Here is a 474-nt window from a genome sequence, read left to right as displayed (position 1 = left end):
ACTCCTCTAAATGTAAAACTGTACTGATATTTAAAAAATATATTTTAATTTTGAACCATTTTAAAACTTATGCTAGAAAAGAACAGTTTCCCCACTGAAACATGAGGGTGCCACAGTCTGGATGTATGTGAAAAAAATGTGAATCATGCTCTTTACGAGATATAGGCAATGCATTTCAATACCTTTTGCACTATGCGTATTTTGCTGAAATAAGAACACAATATTTAAGTAAGAAGTATCTCAGAAATTTTATTGCATGAAAATTTAACGAGCTGCTAAAAATCGCAAATGTTCAAGTACCTGTTAGATTAATGAAATTATATAACTAATATTTAAATGATCCCGTTTCCATATCAACTCCAATAAGTTATGTCTACTATAATACATACATACATACATACATACATACATACATACATACATACATTAAATAATCACATCATTTACATATATCTCTTGCAGCAATCAGAATTG

The sequence above is a fragment of the Sinohyriopsis cumingii genome, chromosome 7 (assembly GCF_028554795.1).
Source record: "Sinohyriopsis cumingii isolate HCF-2022 chromosome 7, ASM2855479v2, whole genome shotgun sequence".
NCBI lineage: Eukaryota > Metazoa > Mollusca > Bivalvia > Unionida > Unionidae > Sinohyriopsis > Sinohyriopsis cumingii.
The sequence above is the reverse complement of the archived record's forward strand: the minus strand, read 5'-3'. Positions refer to the sequence as shown.